The sequence below is a fragment of the Spermophilus citellus genome (assembly GCF_964194105.1).
Source record: "Spermophilus citellus genome assembly, chromosome: 3".
Classification (NCBI taxonomy): domain Eukaryota; kingdom Metazoa; phylum Chordata; class Mammalia; order Rodentia; family Sciuridae; genus Spermophilus; species Spermophilus citellus.
In genome coordinates this window covers 192419941-192440364 of record NC_138184.1, presented here as the reverse complement: position 1 = coordinate 192440364, position 20424 = coordinate 192419941, and the positions used below count along the sequence as shown (strand labels likewise).

At 35.9% G+C, this 20424-nt stretch overlaps 1 long non-coding RNA gene across 1 annotated transcript in view; it reads left to right on the top strand.

Moving 5' to 3' along the window:
- The first annotated feature begins 378 nt into the window (after positions 1–378).
- The window catches only part of LOC308643623, a 738763-nt gene continuing 718717 nt past the window's right edge, over positions 379–20424 (top strand). Inside the window, exon 1 of the long non-coding RNA XR_014020759.1 lies at positions 379–490. This is a non-coding gene — a long non-coding RNA (uncharacterized lncRNA). The remainder of the gene's footprint in view (positions 491–20424) is intronic.

The window sequence follows — 20424 nt, the reverse complement described above, 5'->3', positions numbered from 1 at the left end:
CATGATTTTGTTATTTTTTAGTGCTGAGTAATATTCCATTGTGTATAAATGCCACTTTTTTTATCCATTCATCTATTGAAGGGCATCTAGGTTGGTTCCACAGTCTAGCTATTGTGAATTGTGCTGCTATGAACATCGATGTAGCTGTATCTCTATAGTACACTCTTTTTAGGTCTTTGGGGAATAGTTTGAGAAGGGGAATAGCTGGGTCAAATGGTGGTTCCATTCCCAGCTTTCCAAGGAATCTCCATACTGCTTTCCAGATTGGCTGCACCAATTTGCAATCCCACCAGCAAAGTATAAGTGTACCCTTTTCCCCACATCCTCGCCAGCACTTGTTATTGTTTGACTTCATAAGGGCTGCCATTCTTACTGGAGTGAGATGGTATCTTAGAGTGGTTTTAATTTGCATTTCTCTGACTGCTAGAGATGGTGAGCATTTTTTCGTGTATTTGTTGATTAATTGTATGTCCTCCTCTGAGGAGTGTCTGTTCCGGTCGTTGGCCCATTTGTTGATTGGGTTATGTGTCTTCTTACTGTTTAATTTTTTGAGTTCTTTGTATACTCTGGATATTAGGGCTCTATCTGAAGTGTGAGGAATAAAAATTTGTTCCCAGGATGTAAGCTCCCTATTTACCTCCCTTATTGTTTCTCTTGCTGAGAAAAAAAAAATAAACTTTTTAGTTTGAGTCTGAAAACACTTTTCATTTAAGATAGCAACACTTTGATAAAAAGAGCCAAATGACTGTATATCAGTAGTTAAATAAATTATCTGACATTACAAACATGAAAAGTCTAAAAAGTTGTTTTGATAATAAACTCATGAAAAACTGAACTATGTATGTTTTTTGGTAGGTATAGTAATTTTTAAATTCATACACCAAAACAGATGGATTATATTTTATATGTTGTTATCAAATGGACTGAACTGCCACATTTTCACATACCCACTTGAACCAATACTTTATTTTTTAAACAAAATGACACCAAAGGATTTACTCAACAGCATGAGATACCACTCAATATTTTTCCTTAGTAGAAAGAAAATGTCTTTGTGGAGAAAATGACATAAAAGAAAAATATAAGCTAAAACTTTAAGGGAGGTAAGGACTAATGATGTGTGAAAATTTAATAGGCTCCAGTAACCTACTATGGCTTACTCCATTGGTTGAGGAATGGAAGAAAAAGCAATTCTCTGGATAATGTGAATAAGGGTTATTAGCAATAATAATGGATTTTTAGCTGATAAATTTGCAGATTAAGCAACCTCTGCCACAGAGGTTAGTAATATTTCACAGATATTGCTCAAAAGAATGGAACAGGTATTTTATTTTTGTATGAAGAAAACTACCAAAGTGTTTGGCACCAGGCTTGCTGCTTCCACGTTTTTTTTTTTTTTAATCTAGTGAGAAGAATTCTACCTATATTGAAATTTTTATGACATTTCACTCATTCATTCAATCATGCAGTGTTCTATAGTTATGTTCAAATCATCTGGCACTCTCGTTCACATCAGAAAAAAGCAACAATTTTAAAGCAAAAGTAATGTAAGTTTCTTCATTGGAATTGCATTTTTCCCTTTTCAAATAAAAAAAAAAACACTAAAATTTCAAAATGACCATTAAGTTTTCTACATTCAAATTTCACTGGTCAGTCAAGTGCCTTTAGAAAAGGGCCTTTGATGGTTTCACAAAGAACAACTATTGCTCTGATTAGCCAGTCTGAGAGGTGCCAAGAACAATGAATAAAGAACTGCTATTGATACAAATGGCTCTAGGATGATTTGATACATGGGAAAGAAATTTCAGAAACCTACTCTCCCTGCCTCCATCTTCATTCCTTCCTTAAGTGACTCATTACTTCCTCTCTGCCCAAGATCTGCAGCACTTATTAAATTAATTCATGCTTTTGGGAAGATTTAAGATGGCACATTAGAGGGAGGTTGTATTTCTGGTTGCTCCATGGCTTGAGATTCATGCAGGTTCTTAGCAAGGTGGTTGAAAGAGGGAATTCACTAAAATTTAATTTTTGACAGTCAGAGTCATCGAAGCTCTGAAATTCAGGTGCATTGAACAAGGAATGAGTTCACTGGAGCCAAGCCAGTTGCAGCAGCAGGGAGGCAATGCTGGTTCACCATAGAGGGGAGGGATAACAGAGAAGCACAATGAACACATTTGGCATGGAAAAACCTGTGGATCAGAAAAACATCCTGAATTTAGTTGATACAGAGGCTGCACAGTTAACTGGTGTTTGGAAAGTGCTCTCTCCATTGGCACATGGGGAGGTAAGGAGGTAGACATCTTGAGGAGGACAAGCTCAAGTTTGTTGCTATGGGAACCTGGGAGATCATAGTAAACACTGCCATCCTGTCCCAACAAGCACATAATGTGGGGCCTAGAAAGTCGTAAAACAGGCACAGAGAAGATAGTACCCAGGGGTATTCAAAGTCAGAAACAAACAAACAAAAAAGGAGTGCAGTGCGCAAGTCTTTTTCCCTTTAAGTCTGATCATGCAATCAGCTGAAAAGTCAGGAAACTGAACAGGTAGGTGTAAATATGCTCAGGGACTAAGGCTGGGAAGGCTGTATTCATGGGCAGCAAAGTATGAGGAGGATTGGCTCCCTTGTCCCTTAAATAGAATTCTTGGGAGGTTTTGGAGATGCAGACTCCTAGCAGAAATGGGCATCTGCCTGGCCCTAGGTGTGTGTTGATCTAATCTCAACAGAGAAATCACAACCCAATAAAGCCCTAAGTCCTTATTAGACCTAAGCCCTAGTTGCCAGAAATCTCTCATAGGAGTACACTGATCTGGTCAGTGCAGACAAAACTCCAGTTGATAGTACTTCCCATTTCATTCAAACTTATACAGGTAGAATATAAGTAGCTTTCAGTTTCAACCAGTTTCAGTTTTATACAACTCTGGCTGGGAGGTTAATGAGTAACAAAAAAAAAAAAAAAAAAAGGAGAAGGTGTTACTAACCCCAAGTTCTTATATGCACATCTGTGTGCATTCTCTATCCACCTCCCCCCTCCAAAGCCCAAGAAGAAATGAAAAGATATCTGGGAACAAGCAGTGAACCATGCATTCTCTTCCACAGTTTTGATATTAATGGAGAATATTCTTTGATTTTTCATTAAGAATCTTTTTTTCTTGGAAGGAATTTCAAGATGGTAGAATAGAGGAGGTCACTTTCCTTGCTGCTCCATGCAGTGAAACTGTTTATGCTATTGTATTTATTAATGCTATGGATGACATAGTCAACACATGCTGTTAACTTTAATTTCTTATCTAGTTCATGTTATTATTTTTGCTGTTTGACATATGCTAACTATAGCATTACTATTTTTGTAGTAATTAGTGTTGTAGAAGTCATAGTAAGCACAAAGTATTTATGTGAATATTGTACATTGTCCTTTTAAGTTTTTGTTATTATTTCCCTCTTCCTGTGTGGTGATGGGAATCTCTAGGGACACTAAAAGCTCAGCAGGTAAAACTCTGTTGCTGTACTAAATCCATGCAAAAGACAGCACACCTTGCTTCAATATATACCCCGAAAATGTAAATTAACCACAAACTTCAGCTGCATTTTAGAACAAAAAACCTAAATTAATGACCAGAATGTAATAATAATGGCTCAAGGTGGGCCCTCAGGTCACATTCTTGGACATCCATTCCTATAGCAAAAACAGAATTAACATAAAGGTTGTAAATGTTGCACCCATGAGTGGGTTTTAATCTGAATGACTCTAGGACAATTTGGCAAGGGAAGGCCATATTCTCAAATGACCCAGACATAAAATTGGAAGAGAAATCCATCCCAAGTGATGCATTAAAAAAAAAAAAACTACACATTAAAAAAACTACGCAAAATCACTTCTGATGGGATGGCCCAACAGATGCATGAAAAACTAAACCAGAAATATGAAAAAATGAGGCAACACAATGCCTCTTAAATTTAATAATTCACCAGTAACTGACTCCAAATATCTTAAAGATGATGAAATATCAGATAAAGAATTCAAAAGTATGGTCTAAAAAGGATCGATGAATTCCAAGAGAACACAGAAAAACAACCAAAAGAACTAAATAACTCAGTACAGGATATGAATGAGAAACTCAATAAGGAGGTAGAGATATTGAAAGAAAACCAAACAAAAATCTTGGCAATGAAAAACACAATACATCAAATAAAATGTTCAGTTGAAAGTTGCTCTAATGAATAGACCATGCTAAAGACAATCTCAGAACTGGAAGACAAGTGGCCAATCCTGGACATTTAGACAGTATTAAGGAAAAGAATCAGTAACCATGACCAGAATATACAAGAATTCCGGGACAACATTAACAAACCAAGTTTAAAAATCATTGGAATCAAAGAAAATTATTTTTGTTTGTTTTGTTTCTCTTATTTGTCTCTTTTATTTTCCAGATACAGCCAAGTCTCTTGTTTTCTGTATCCCCTTTTCTTTTTGTCTTCCTCCTCCTTTATAACCATCACTTGCTTTTTTTTTTTTTTTTTGCATTTTCTGTTCAGATTTTGAACATTCATTCTTCTCTCTTTCCATCGCAGATTGAAGCTAATGATATGAATAACTTCTTCAGGAAAATAACAAAATTTTCCAAACCTTGTAAATGAGATGGACATTCAGACATAGGAGGGAATCAGACAGGATCAGAAAAGAACCTCTTCAGGACACAATTATAATTAAAATGCCAAACGTACAGACAAAGAATAGAATTTTTTAAAAGACTCAAGAGAAAAACATTAGGGCACATTTAGAGGCAAACCAAGCAAAATCACTTCTGATTTCTCAGCACAAAAGCCTGTAGGGCTTGAAATGACGTGTTCCAAGTCTTGAAAGAAAATAACTATAAACCAAGATTGCTACATCAAGCAAAGCTATCTTTCAGAATACACAAATAAATTTTAAAAGTTCCAAGATATGCAGAAATTAATAGAATTTATGACTACTATGCTAGCACTACATAAAATAGTTAAAGAAATGCTCTCAACACTCCAATTAAAAGACATAGGCTGGCAGAATGGATTAAAAGACATTATTTTAAAATGTCTTTTAATTAAAAGACTATATGTTGTTTGCAAGAAACTTTCCTTACAGACAAAGACAGCTATAGGCCAAAAACATAAGAATGGAAATCAACATATCATGCAAATGGAGGCTAAAAACAAGCAGAAGTACTGACCCTTATATCTGACAAGGCAGAATTCAAGCCAATATTAAATAAGAGGAGACAAAGAAGTTCACTTGATACTGGTAAAGGGAACAATTCAATGAGAGGTTATAATAGTAATATTTATGCCCTAAATATTGTTGTGCCTAAATACATAAAGCAGACACTATTTGGACTACAGTCTCAGAAAGACCCCAGTATAATAATAATAATAATAATAATAATAATAATAATAATAATAATAAATTTCAACATCTCTCTCATCGATAAATAGATCATGTAATCATGTAGACATGAACACAGTAAAAACCCTTTGTACCTCAAAACTATTATAAATAAAATGGACATCTACAGAATATTTTATCCAACAACAGTTGAATATACTTTCTTCTTAACAGCTAGTGGAACCTTCTCCAAAATAGACCATATTTAGGCCAAAAACCATCTCTTGATGAAATAATTTTTTACATATTATCAGATCATAATAGAATGAAATTAAAACTCAACACCAAAAAAAAAATCCTATAGAAATTGTATAAAACATGGAGATTGAACTTTGTACTTCTGAATGATGAATGAGTGATTGAAAAAATCAGGGGAGAAATTCAAAAATTCTTATAATCAAATGAGACTAGTGACACAGCATACGAAAAGCTCTTGGACACTATGAATGTGGTTCTAAGTTTATACCTATGAGTGCCTACACAAGAAAATCAGAAAGATCCCAAACAATCTAATAATATATCTCAGGGCCCTTGAGCAAGGACAAACCAATTCCAAAACCAGAAGGAGGAAGGAAATAAGATTAGAGCTGAAATCAATGAAATTGAGAATAAAAACATAATACAAAGTATCTATGAAACAAAGAGTTAAACCAGATTGAAAAGCTTTTAGCCAATTAAGGAAAAGAGAAGACTGAAATCAACAATTAAAAATGAAAAAGAAGAAATGATCCCAGACAACACAGAAATTAAGAGAACATTAGGGAGTTTGAAAACATACTCCAATAAATTGGAAAACCTATTGGAAATAGAAATCTTTCTGGATATATGACTTGCCAAAATTGAACAAAGAGAACATAGAAAACATAAACAAACCAATAAATAGCAATGAAAGTCATCTCAATAGAAGTTGTTATAGTTTAAGATATGAGGTGTCCCCCAAAATCTCATGAGTGAGATAATGCAAGAAAGTTCAGACTTGAAATTATAGGATTTTGAGAGTCTTAACCTAATCATTGAATTAATCCACTTGAATGGGTTAACTCAGCAGTAACTGTAGGCAGGTAGGGTGTGGCTGAAGGAGGTGGGCTTCTGGGAGCATGCCTTTGGAGTATATATTCTGTTTGTGGTAGGGGGATCCCCCCACACACTTCCTGGTGCAGTGACCTGAGCCACTTTCTTCAGCTATACTCTTCCACCATGATATTCTGCCTTTCCTCAGGCTCTGAGGAATGGAATCAGCCATCTATGAACTGAGACCCCTGTACCTGACAAAATTTCCCTCCTCTAAAAGCATTTGTCATGTCCTTTTAACACAGCAGTGAAAAAGCTGTGAAGGAGAGAAAGTCTTCAACAAAATTCAGTACCAATTCATGAAAAGAACACTGAAGAAATTGGGGGTAGAATAAACATAAATAGCTTTTGATGTTGAAGTATATCAAACCCAAAGCCAATATCATAGTAAATGGGGTCAAACTGAAAGCGTGTCCTTAAAAAATCTGGAATAAGAAGGATATCCACTCTCTCCATTTCAATTCAATATGGTACTAAAAATTCTAGGCAGCATTATTAGGCAAACGAAGGAAATAAAAGAGGTAAAAATAGGGAAGGAAGAAGTCAAATCATCACTGTTTGTAGATGATATAATTATATACTTAGAATAATAACAAATCCAGGTAACAAAGTCAACACAAAAATCAGTAGCTTCACTATGTACCAATAATAAATCTGCTCAAAATGAAGTCAGGGAAAACAATCCCATTCACAAAATAATCCCATTCACAATATTCTTAAAGAAACACACACACATACATACCCCTAGGTATAAATCTAATCAAGGAAGTGAAAGACTAAAAGACCTCTACAATTTAAGACACAAGAAGATGGAAAGACTGCCCATAATCATGCATAGACCAAAATCATATTGTTTAAATGGCCATACCATCCAAAGTAATATACACAATCAATAAAATGCCCATCAAAATACCAAAGACACTTCTCAGAGAACTAGAAAAAAACAGTCTTGAAATTCATTTAGAAGAAAAAAGCAATTGTAATTGTAAGCCAAAAAAGCAATGTTGGAGGCTTCACAATACCTGACTTCAAATATAATATAGAGCTATATATGACAAAAACTGCATGGTACTGGCATAAAAACAAAGGCCAATGGAATAGAAGACAGACAAACCCACACAGATATCATCATCTTATTTTTGACAAAGGTGCCAAAATATGAGGTAAGGGAAAGAGACCCTTAATAAGTGAGGCTGAGAAAAGTGGTTATCTATATGTAAAAGAATAAAATTAGAACCCTATATTTGATGAAATACCTAGGAATTAGACCAGACACTGTGCAACTGAGAGAATAAAATCAACACTCCAACACATAGGCAGAGGCGATGACTTTCTCAGAAATCCTTAAAGCTCAGAAAATAATACCAAGAGTAATAAATGGAATGGCATCAAATTTAAAAGCATCTGCACAGCAAATGAAAGAGTTAAGAATTCAAAGAGAGAACCTATAGAATGGGAGAGAATTTGGGGTAGTTATTCTTCTGACAGAATATCCAGAACATATAAAGAACTCAAACAGCCCCCGACACATACACATACAAAAATAAATAATAAAAACTTTAAAAACCTAACAACCCAAGTAATAAATTGGCAAGTTAACAAAACAGACATTTCTCAAAAGAAATACAAATGCCCAACAAAAATATGAAAAAATGTTCCACATCTTTTGCAATTTGGGAAATGCAAATCAAAACCATGGAAAGTAGTGATTTGAATTATGGCCTCTGACTCTCTCATGGCTGCATTGCACTGGGAGCTGCCTATGCAAAAGTGCAGGTCAAGATGGCCCAATTGCTATGACGATGCCAGCCCAGGGAGTCTACATGCAAAGGCACACAGCAATTATCAGTTGGGGCCTTGAGCTCAGTCACCAACTTCCTGGAAAAGAGAATTCTGAGCAAATCAAGATGACATTAATGTCTCATCAGTCCTACATTTTTCAGATTGCTTTGCTGAAACTTTCCTATAAATAACTTTTTGATGAAAACTGTATGGTGAATGTGCTGAGACAGCTCGGGGTCAGTCAAGACTCATCAGGGCTTGGCTGCCCACCTGGTCTCACCTTTTTCTGCCTTTTCTTCATCCCCCATTGCTCCTTGTTTGGTTTTTGAATTAATGGCCCAGGCATGAGGCCTTGGCACAAAACTACACTGAAATTTCATCTCACTCCAGTCAGAATGGCAGCTATCAAGAATACAAACAATTATAAATGCTAGAGAGGGTGTGGAGAAAAAAAAAAACACTTTTGTACTGTTTGTGTGATTATAAATTAATACGGCTAGTATGGAAATCAGTATGGAGGCTCTTTAAAAGACTAAGAATGGAGCCACTATATGACTCAGCTATGCCACACTTGGTGTGTATCCTAAAGTCATGTTATAGCCATACATGCATACCTATGTTTATCAGCATAATTCATAGCAATCAAACTATGAAACCAGCCTAGGTGTCCATCAAGGATGAATGGATAAATAAAATGTGTTATAATGGCATTTTATTCAGCCACAAGGAAGAACAAAAGTATGTTTTCGCAGGAAATCGGAGGGAACTTCAGAACATTATGTCAAGCAAAATAAACCAGACTCAGAAAGTCAAGGGTCATATGTTCTTTCTCATATCTGGAAGCTAGAGAGGAAAAATGAAAAGAAAGGTGAGTGTATGTGGGGGGAGAATCTCATGAAATTCAAAAGGAGATCAATAGAGAAAAGTGACGAGAAGGAGAGAAGAAGAGAGTCAAAGAGGAAATACTGGGGAATAATACTGGCCAAATCACACTGCTGTATTTCTGTATGTATAAATCCCACCGTTATCTACAACAACAAATAAAAACAAAAAAGGAAGAAATTTCAGAAATCTGAAACTAAAAAGGGATGAGGATGGCTTCATAGAAAACATTATTTTGGCTTGGGTCACCCTACTTCTCTATACTGCATAGACCAGCACCAACACAGATTCCTTTGATGTAACCATGCTCCTACAGGGAAAATGGTAAGCTGGAGAACCCCAGAGTCCTCATCACTTCCAAAGACACCCATAGATTTTCCCACTGAGGACCTCTGCAGTCCTCACTGATGCTTATGGATTTGCTAAGAGTCCACACCACTGTCCTACCCTAGACTAGAAACATCACTGAACATTGCCTCCCCCCAAGGCACTGTGTGCCACCCTCTGTTCTGTACCAGAGCCTCATCTGTTGTATTCACTCAGGGGATGGAGCTGCCAGAAACTTCCATTTCCATATATACTCCCTGCTTCCACCTTCATGGCCATTTTGTATATGGTCACAAGTCAAATATCAGTGCTACCCAGTGAATGCACCCACCCCATGAGATAGACCCTGCACCAAGGGCAATCCACTTGGCTATGAATTCCTGCCTTGGGGTAAAAGCAGACCAGGAGAACCCCAGAAGTCTTAGCTATTGAACACCCCAAACTGTATGGTGAATGTGCTTGCTCCCTGTGTGATGGTTAGCCACAGTCTTGCCCACTGGTGGTCCCTCCAGGCTTCACTGATGCTGATCTCAGATGAGGGAGCTCCATAGTAATGCTGCAGCACTCTCTCCAATGCCACATAACCCCCATGAAGCCAGAGCTGCCACATGCCCCCAGCTGATACCCTCCCACCCAACTGTAGATAAGGTCTGTCTATGCTGAGGCCAGTCCACAAAGCCCAGATGAGTTGATTTTTCAAATGTGCAGAGATCAGCACAAGGATGTATTTTTTTTAAAAAAAGGAAACATGACACAATCACAATTTTCCAGTAAATAATCCCAAAGAAACAAAGTTCTATGAATTGCCCGATAAAGAAATTCAGCATAATTATCTTAAAGAATTTCAGTGAGCTACAAGAGAACAAAGGCAGCTGAACAGAATCAGGAAAACAATACATGAACAAAAGAAGAAAGTTCAATAAAGAGATAGAAATCATTAAAAAACACCAATCAGAAATTTTGGACCAGAAGAGTATAACAAATGAAATGGGGGCAGCCGAGGGGAGAGGGATGCTAGAGAGCTGACTGCAGACTCAGTTGAGCAGGAGAAAGTATCTGAAAACTTGAGAGAGAAGAAAAAATGAATAAATGAAAAAGTTGTAGAGAGTCTATAGGACTTGGGGATACCAAGCAAGTAATTATGTTAATTATGGGAATCTCAGAAAGAATAAAGAGAAAGGAGTAGAAAACTTGTTTAAAAACTAATGACAAACCTGGAATACAACTTATTCTAATTAGGATCCATTCTTATGATTTTACATGATATGGAGTTATACTGCATTTATGTATAATATGTCAAAGTACACTCTACTGTCATTTGTATCTAAAAAAATTTAAAAAAAAAATAATGATAGAAAACTTTCCAAATCTGGGGAGGGAAGTAACATAATGATGTCTGTGGAACTTCAAGCAGGCTAAATACCAAGAGGTCTTCACTGAGATGTCAAAGACAAAAAGAGAATTTAAAAGAAGAGAATGGAAACCTGAAAGTGGAAGGGAAAGTTTATAAGACTTGAAAGATTTCTCAGCTGAGACTTCATGAGCCAGAAGAGACTATAATAATATATTCAAAGTACTGGGTGTTGGGAGTCACCCTGGCTCCAAAGACTAACTTCCCCATTCCCCAAGAAGAGCCATCCAGTGGTGAGCCCTGCTGGCTCACATGATCCTTACCCACCAATCAGAGGCCTGCTGGCTCACATGATCCTTACCCACCAATCAGAGCCCTGATGGCTCACAAGATCCTTACCCATCAATCAGAGTCCTGCTGGCTCACATGATCCTTACCCACCAATCAGAGCCCTGCTGGCTCACATGATCCTTACCCACCAATTAGACTAGCCCTTCTGGCTCACCTGATCCTTACCCTCCAATCAAAAAGCACCCCATGCCAACTGTCAAACCACCCCTGGCTCTATAAATATGCAGAGCTGTTCCTCAATAAATGGGCATTTTCTCTGAGGACAGCCTTATTTGTTCTTTCACTGGGGAAGAGGGCAACAGGCAAAGTACAAAACTGTCCTTTAGGATAAAGTAATTTCCAGATTAAAAATTAGGGAAGCACTCAGCAATTCAGGAGGCTCACAAGTTCATAACCAGCCTCAGCAACTTAATGAGACCCTGTCTCAAAGTTTAAAAAGGGGGGCTAGTGATGTGCTCAGTGGTTGTACTCCTTACTCCCGGTTCAATCCCCAGTACTAAATAAATAAATAAATAAATAAATAAATAAATAAATAAATATCTAAGAGCATCATCACCACTATAACACAAAATCAAAATAATTCTTAAAATTGAACTGAAAATATGCCAAACAGCAACATGAAAGGATAAATTTCACAGGTAAAGTTAAATGCAGACATATATACATAAATAAATCTAATGGTATAAAGGTGGTGTGCAAGTTACTTTTAACCCTCATATAAAATAGATCAGACAATGAAAAACCAAAACCAAAATCTGTCTATAAGAATGTGATTAATTCTGGCAGTGGGATACTATACAATCAATTTAAAAAATTTAAAGACTCGAACTGAAAGGAACAAAACAGATTGAAAATTGTTAATAGATACAAAATATAAAAAACAATCTCTACAAGAACAAAAAGTGTTGTGGGGGGTAGTGTTTTATGTGGTTAAAAGCATTGACTAAACTAGAAGATTATAATGATATTTTATGTAAATCTTGAAGCAACCACAAAGACAAAAACTATAGTAAGTTCATAAAAGATAAAGAGGGGAAAAAAACCAAACACACACACAAGCCAAAATAAAAACCAAAACACCCACAGAAATTATCTATTAATGATGAAAGACAGAAAGAGGAATCCCAAACCTTAACAATAAATCCTCACTTATCAATAATTACCTGAAATATAAACAGGTTAAACATACCAATTAAAAGAGTGGCTGCATGCATAATGAAAACCAATAAGAGCCAGTTTCAAAAGATTCCCATTAGAAACCAAAGGCAGTATGGGATTTCATTAAAAAAATTAAATCTATTTTATGATCCAACAATCCTTCTCCTAGGTATATATCAAAGGGAAATGAAATCAGGATCTTGAAGGGAGCTGCACCTTCACGTTCACTGCAGAATTGTTTACTTTGGCTAAGATATGTAAAAAACTAATATGTCCATAAACAGATGAATGGATAATGAAAATGTGGTGCATAGACACAATGAAATACTATTCAGCTTTAATAAAGAAGGAAATCTTGTTGGTTGCCACAACATGAATGAAGCTGGAGAACATTAAAGTCAGAATGACTAATAATGCATTCTTTCTCTTAGGTGTGGAATCTAAGAGTTGAATCCATAATCAGAAAGTGGATGGGTGGTGCTAGGAAATGAGAAGATATTGGTCAAAAGGCAAAAAAATTTTTTCAAGATGAATAATTCATGGAGCCCTGATGTACACAATGTGAGAACAGAGAAGAATTCTTTATTGTAAACTTGAAATTTGCTAACAAAGTAGATCTTAAGTGTTCTCAGGAAAAAGAAAACTGAAATAATTGATATGCTAATTATCTTAGTCATGGTGATTATTTCACTATGTATGAATATTAAATCAAATTCTATAATTAAATATACATAACTTTAATTATCAAATATCCCTCAAGGCATAGGGAACATTTGTTATGATTCTAAGAAGAATATCAAGGATCTGAACAAATAGCCCACATTCCCAGAGGTTTCTGGTCCAGAGAAGACATGCATGTAATTTCCTAGCACAGCCCTTTCCCATCTGTTCTGAGATGTTACAGAGAACAATGGTCATAGGAGGAGGGATTCTAGCATTTCAGCACCTGATTCAGCATTTGGCTTCTCCTATAATTAGAAACATGACTTGTGATAATTTTATGAGCTTCAATTTTCACATCTATTAAGTGAGAGTAATAAAGTAGAAAAAAATAAAACATCTCACAAAGAACTGAAACAGACCATTTATGTAAAGAAAACTTCTAAAAGTAATTTTCTCATTTTAATTAACATTCTGTGTATCATCTTAACCTATTTTGTGGTGGGAAGTATTATGTTCATCCTTCTCCTCTCTCCCCTCATACCAGAATACTGTCCACATGCTAATATGTTACCTTACGTGGCAGCAGGAATTTGGCAGATGCTATTAATTTTAAGGATCTTGAAGTAGGAGATTATCCTGGATTATCCAGGTTGGCCCAATCTTATTGTATGACTCCTTAAATGTCCAGGAAAAAAAAATTCCAGTTGCAGTAACAGATGTAACAGAAAAGTGGTCATAAGATGAATGTTGCTGCCACTGGTAGAGAAGGAAGGGGACCACAAGCCAAGGGACTCAGGCAGCCTGGAGAAGCTGTGAAGGCGATGAAATGGATTCTCCCTGAAAGCCTCCAGAAGACATCTCATTTGAGCCTGGAGAGAACAATGTAGTACTACTGACCACTAGACGTGGAAGATAAGAAACTTATGCTGTTTTAAGCTACTAAAGATGTGATAATTTGTTATCACAACAATAGGAAACTAATATATATTTCTAAGCATACTCATTATAAATAACTTTTGGAGCAAAAAGCTGGATTGTGTCTCTTCCATAAATATAACGTCAAATGGATTAGAGAAGCCAATTAATGGTCTAATATAAGAACACATGCCACAGTCAAGGCAGTGCATAGGGGTAGGCAGTATGTGACTTCCTTTCACTGAATCAAGGAAAATAAGCTTAAGAAATTAGAATAAAATCACAATTTGCTGATGAAACTGGGCCTTTGAACTTTTCACCCCGATTTTTTGAAAAGGATTTCTTTTCCCCACAAACTTTCTTTTCTTAACTGCCTTAGCCACCACAAAGGAAAATTATACTCAGTGTTAAATTCCCTCAGGCAGAAATCGGAAAATAACAGAATGATGTCTTTTGAAAGAGTCTAAATGACTTGTGTTTTCCTAACATCTAGACATTGTAGGGCAAAAGTATAAGATCAGACTGTGTACTTATTGATTACAGTATGTAAAATATGCATTCAATTACCTCACCAACAAATGCATTCTACTAGTCTTGCAAGGAAATTAAAATATGCTACACTGAAACTGTTTTGCTAAGACTGCAGTCTGAGATACTGCTTTGAAATTATTTTCCAGATTTATAATTTTAATATTTCAAGTACAAACAGGAACATTAACTGGGCAAAATATCAGCTTTTAAAAAGCTGTAAGTGAATACTGGCTATATGAGAATCATTTGAGATTAGAATTCCATTAGCCTATACAACAAAAGAGTGCTTTCAACAGATTTTTTTTTTTACTTCAAAGGAAACAAAAAAAGGGGTTTGATGACAATTTTATTTCTTCTAACAAATATATTCATCCTCAGTCCAGAAAGTGGACATAAATGTTTCACTGTTGTTTTGTAATATAAATTAGTGAAATTTGAACGAAAATATAAATTTAAAAATATATTTAAAGCTCTACCAAAGTGTACATATTTACATCAATGACATGCTGCCTTCTTTATTCTTTTCTCTTGTCCATTTAGGTTTCACTAAAGATGAAAAATGGTCCTGCTGTGTGTGCTTTCCCTAAATATTTCAAATATAAAATAAAATTGTAGTCTGTTTTCTAACAGTTTATTTTAAGACAGTTCACCACACTATGAAATAATGCAATTCAGTATGCATTAGGACCTTGTACTCTAATATTTCAAATTCCCTACTATTATACTGACAAATAGGATTTTTACTCTCAAAAAAAATTTGACCCAATTAAATTTCTCAGTTAAACAGGGAGTGTCTAATTTTAAATGGGTCAAATTCCCCAAATACATTTTTAATTGATTATATTAAATACTCACTTTCTTATTAAAATTGGTTAGTCTACCTCTAAGTCCACTCCCACTGAATCTAATCCAATGTACTTTAAACATGTTACCCAGTTAACTTGGGTCATGAAGTTTAATGGATGCTAACCATGTATCTAGCCCACTACATTCCATCCTTCCTCCTACTTGCCTGCAAAGATTGTGTGCACTGTTTTAGTATGACCACTCATGGGGTCCCCATGACATAGAACAGGACAAAAATCTAGGAGTAATGATTGCCTAACTCTTTTCTGTGAATTCTGAAGTTTCAGAAATGTCCCCATTTCCATCAGGATCTGACTCACGCTATTAGCCTGATCTATTCCAGAAAAGTCCTCTTCTCTCTTAAATTCCTAAAATGATAATGATATTGGCAGAACACAGGGAGCACATTTATCCTTTTATATCCTCCCTAGGGGGTCAATTTACACAGAAGCAGTAGTGTGACTGGGACCAAATGAGCTACTCTAAAACAGCACTATGCTGTCCTGAAGAGTCTTGAGTCAAGAGACAAGAGTCTGGGACAAGGAACCTAATGAAACCTACTAAGGACAGCATGGGGGACAGATGCATGCAAGGGATGCTAGCCTGCTATAGCCTTGCCCTACTGGCTAACCCTTCTATAAAGAACAACTTGAACTGGATGGGGAATCAGATTCCTAGGGTGGAATTACAACTCCATCACTTTACTGCTTATATGTCCTCTGGAAAGAATTTCTCTAAGCTTTAGCTACCTTCCTATAAAGCAGATGTCTATTGACAGGGTTATCATCAGTTTTAAATGCGAAGTCTAAAGTAATGTACACATATTAAACACTAACTACTATTATAATTATTGACACTGATTATTACATGGGCTGGTTGCTCTGGTGATGATGGCTTAGGTGGGATAAAGTCCAAAAGAAAAGGAACAACCTACTTTTTTACCCCTTCCTACTAATTTTCTCACCAAGGCAGATCATATACTAGTGCTCTTCTGGGGCTCCATGAGACATCTAATGAAAGTCTGGTGGAGAGAGCAGAAAGCAGCAGGTTGAGGAGACCTAGGAAAAAGAGGAAATGCTATGTAGATGACCATAGGAAATAAAGACGGATTATAATAGCAGGTCCTTTGACCCCAGGCTGAGGACAATTTGGCAACAAGCACACTTTTAAGCCTTGTACAGAAATACAAATTTGGCACTTTTGTGCATTTCCAGAGAGTTGACACTATTTGGTTGTCCAGCTGATTCCCCTTCCTCAGGCACAGACCCGAATGCCCAAAAGTCAGTGCTAGTGACAATAATACCAGGCCATCACTAGCATCACTGGTTCCTTCATAAAGCTGAAATAGCCAGACACTCTTTCCTGTAACCACATAAACATTGGCTAGACTGCCACATGCAACATAGGGGTTTATCACAGGGAAGTCATATCCCAACAAGAAAAAAAAATATTTGCAAAAGTTAAAAGTAAAACAGATGAGCAAGAAAGGAATAAATAGAAAGGATGAAAGTCCTCAAGATTTTCTCTGCTTATGATAGTTAGCTCAGGCATGGATGAGTTTCTGTTCCTGTATATTATAGGATATACCCCAATAATTTTATTATTAATTTGCCCTATGACTTAAGGATGATCTCAAATTGGTTTCTCTTACTTCAAAGAATTAAAGCAATAAAGTTACATAACCTCTACAACTGAGCCACGTATTTTTGCCTCAGTGATTACTGTCTAGCTCAATTTGAAAATATTATTGGAACTTCCTCTTGAATAGCAAAAGCAATGGGCAGAAAGTAGCATCATGACTGCAACAGCTGAATCCTGTGAAGTCATTAAAGTTCTCAAGTGTGTCGACACTACTTTACAGAGATGATAGTATGGCATTCTAGCCGACTCCAAATAATGAGCCTGCACCAACTACAAACCTACTAAAATATGCTGAGAAATATTGATATCATTGCTGTAAAAACAGAAAATAAATCCATCAATCTGAGAACATTTTTCTAATATTCTTCAGATACATGAGTGCTTCTCAAAATATTCCTAGATTATCAGAACTTTCATCACTCTTATTGGTATTTTGTTCTTTTGTTATATTAACACTGTTTTCCAGCAAGCCACTTACTGTTTATATTTTTAAAATCTCATAATTTAGTCATTGTTTTGTTCTAGTAACTGAAGAAACTCTAAAAGGAATCTAAGTTTTTATTTATCTTATAATGCTGTGTTTTATTGTATTTTTAGTGACTACCTATATAGTTGCTTTTAAGTAAAGCAGTGCCCAAAGTGGAGGCACTCATTGTATTAAGCAATCATAATGCAAGTGATACAGGATAACAAAATTCTGCTTCCAAACAAAATTTTGACCTGCTCATATATTGACGAGCTATCTTTGATTCCAACTATTATATGGAGCCAATTATTACCAATTTATATTACAAATGTACATAACCATATTCATTAATAGTAATTCTTCCATGAAGGTTATTCATGTCAGAATATAGTCTTAAAAACTATTTCATCCTTGAAAATGTATAGTTTTAATAAAATATATATTCAATCTAATTAGAATATAGGTAAGAAAAATAGATGAACTTTCAGTGATTATATATTTTTGTCAGATATTTGCTTTAACAATGGTTACAAACTAAATTTTTAATGTATTTTTATTGCATCAGTGGATTTCTGAAGAGGGTAACTGATAGAGGGACTTCAGACGTTTTAACTAGGAGTCGTGCACCATGATAGGCAAAACATAAATGATGTCTCATGAGCTGATATGTGGTCTATCATGGATTCCATTCCAGTGTCCTCTCTTGGCTGAGAGGAGAACTGGCTGAGAGTTGTAAGGCTGAGGTCAAGTACTATCTGAATATTGTGCAGTCACAAGCTAAGAAACCAGGAGAAATTTTACCTAATACATGTAAGGCAATAGAAAGAGCACAAAACTAGAATTGATGCCCAAGTTAAACAGGATGTAGAAGATGGGATATGGAGAGTCCCTTTGGACATGGTGTAGTAAGTGGAATGTCCAAGCACATGGTGAAGTACAAAGGATAAAGTCTCCACCATGATCAAGTGGGGTTCTTCCCAGGGATGCAAGGTTGGTTTAACATACAGAAATCAATAAATATAATTCATCACCATCAATAGACTTAAAGATAAGAATCATATGGTCATCTCAATAGATGCAGAAAAAGCATTTGAAAAAATACAGCACACCTTCCTGTTCAAAACAGGGATAACAGGAACATATCAACAGTGCAAAAGCTGTCTATGTTAAGTCCCAGGCCAACGTCATTCTAAGTGGAAAAAAATTGAAAGCATTCCCTCTAAAAACTAGAACAAGATGGGATGCCCTCTTTCACCACTTCTATTTAACATAGTTCTTGAAATACTGGCCAGAGCAATTAGACATATGAAAGAAACTAAACGGATACACATAGGAAAAGAACTCAAATTAGCACTGTTTGCCAACGATATGTTTCTATACCTAGAAGATCCAAAAAATTCTACCAGAAAACCTCTAGAACTAGCAAATAAATTCACCAAAATAGGACACAAAATCAACACTCATAAATCAAAGACAATTCAGGGCTGGGGTTGTGGCTCAGTGGTAGAGCGCTCGCCTCACACATGCGAGACCCTGGGTTCGATCCTCAGCACCACATAAAAAAATAAAAATAAAAAATAAGTGAAATAGAGCTGGGGTTGTGGCTCAGCGGTAGAGCACTCGCCTAGCGCATGTGAGGCCCTGGGTTTGATCCTCAGCACCACATACAAATAAATAAATAAATAAATAGATTTAAAAAACGAGTGAAATAAAGTATTGTATCCAACTACGACTAAAAAATAAATATTTTAAAAAAATAAATCAAAGGCAATTCTGTACATCAGTGGCAAATCCTCAAAAAAGAAAACTACTCCATTTACAATATCCTCAAAAAAAAGAAAAAGAAAAGCAACTTTGGAATCAACTTAACGAAAGGGAGAAAAGACCTCTGTGATGAAAACTGCAGAATGCTAAAGAAAGAAATTAAAGAAGACCTTAGCAAATTAAAAGATCTCCCTTGTTCTTGGATAGGCAGAATTAATATTGTTAAAATGACCATACTACCAAAGTATTACACAGATTTAATGCAATTCCAATCAAAATACCAATGACACTCCTCATAGAAATAGAAAAAGTAGTCATAAAATTCATCTGGAAAAATGAGAGATCCAGACTAGCCAAAGCAATCCTTAGCAAGAAGAGTGAAGCAGGTGGCATCACTATACCAGATCTTAAGCTATACTACAGAGCAATAGTAACAAAAACACCATGGTATTAGCACCAAAATAGACTGGCAGACCAATGGTACAGAATAGAGGACACAGAGACTAACCCACATAATTACAGTTATCTTATGTTAGACAAAGGTGCCAAAAACATACATTGGAGAAAAGATAGCCTCTAAAACAAATGGTTCTGGGAAAACTTGAAATCCATATGCAACAAAATGAAATTAAGCCCCTACCTCTTACCATGTCAAAAACTCAACTCAAAGTGGATCAAGGACCTAGGAATTAGACCAGAGACCTTGTGCCTCATAGAAGAAAAAGTAGGCCCAAATTTTCATCATGTTGAATTAGCCCCTGACTTCCTTAATAATACTCCTATAAGGCAAGAACTAAAATCAATAATTAATAAATGGGATAGTTTCAAACTAAAAATCTTCTCAGCAAAAGAAACAATCACTGAAATGAATAGAGAGCCTGTAGCTTTGGAGCAAATTTTCACCACTTGCACATCAGATAGAGCACTATCTCTAGGGTATATAAAGAACTCAAAAAGCTAAATGACCCCCACCCTAAAAATAACACAATCAATAAGTGGGCCAAGGAACTGAACAGACTTCTCAGAAAAGGATATACAATCAATCAACAAATATATTTATAAAAGCTCATCATCTCTAGCAATTAGAGAAATGCAATCAAAACTACTCTAAGATTTCATGTCACTCCAGTCAGAATCACAGCTATTATGAATACAAGCAACAATAAGTGTTGTCAAGGATGTAGGGGAAAAGGTACACTCATACACTGCTTGTGGGACTGCAAATTGGTATAGCCAATATGGAAAGCAGTATGGAGATT